Below are 309 nucleotides of genomic sequence, written 5' to 3' on the forward strand. Positions count from 1 at the left end.
GGGAGGATGGGAGCAATGGTACGACAGTGCCACGGGCAGCGGGATGGCAGCGATGCCATGGCAGTGCCACGGGCAGCAGGGGTGGGATGGTGCCCACATAGTTGGTAGTCCCAGGCAGGAAGCCCAGAGGCTTTGTGCTAAGCTGGCTGTTTATCCCACTTGCAGCAGGAAGCCGCTGCAGCTGAGCCAGCAAAGTGCTTTGTTACCCACCCATCTCCCAGCAGGAAAGGAGGGTCTGCAGCGGAGGGCACTGGGAAAAGCCTTGCTGGGCTTTACAGGCACTGGAGCCGGCCGGGAGCTCTGCTGACC

The 309-nt window shown here is 62.1% G+C and overlaps 1 protein-coding gene across 1 annotated transcript in view; it reads left to right on the plus strand.

Annotated features, from left to right (window-relative positions):
- Nucleotides 1-309, plus strand: part of MMP28 (matrix metallopeptidase 28) — a gene marked incomplete at its 3' end in the record, with an annotated part of 7,140 nt that overhangs the window by 2,688 nt on the left and 4,143 nt on the right. The window lies entirely within an intron of this gene.

This window comes from Nestor notabilis, unplaced genomic scaffold (assembly GCF_000696875.1).
Source record: "Nestor notabilis isolate BGI_N333 unplaced genomic scaffold, ASM69687v1 scaffold12627, whole genome shotgun sequence".
Taxonomy (NCBI): domain Eukaryota; kingdom Metazoa; phylum Chordata; class Aves; order Psittaciformes; family Psittacidae; genus Nestor; species Nestor notabilis.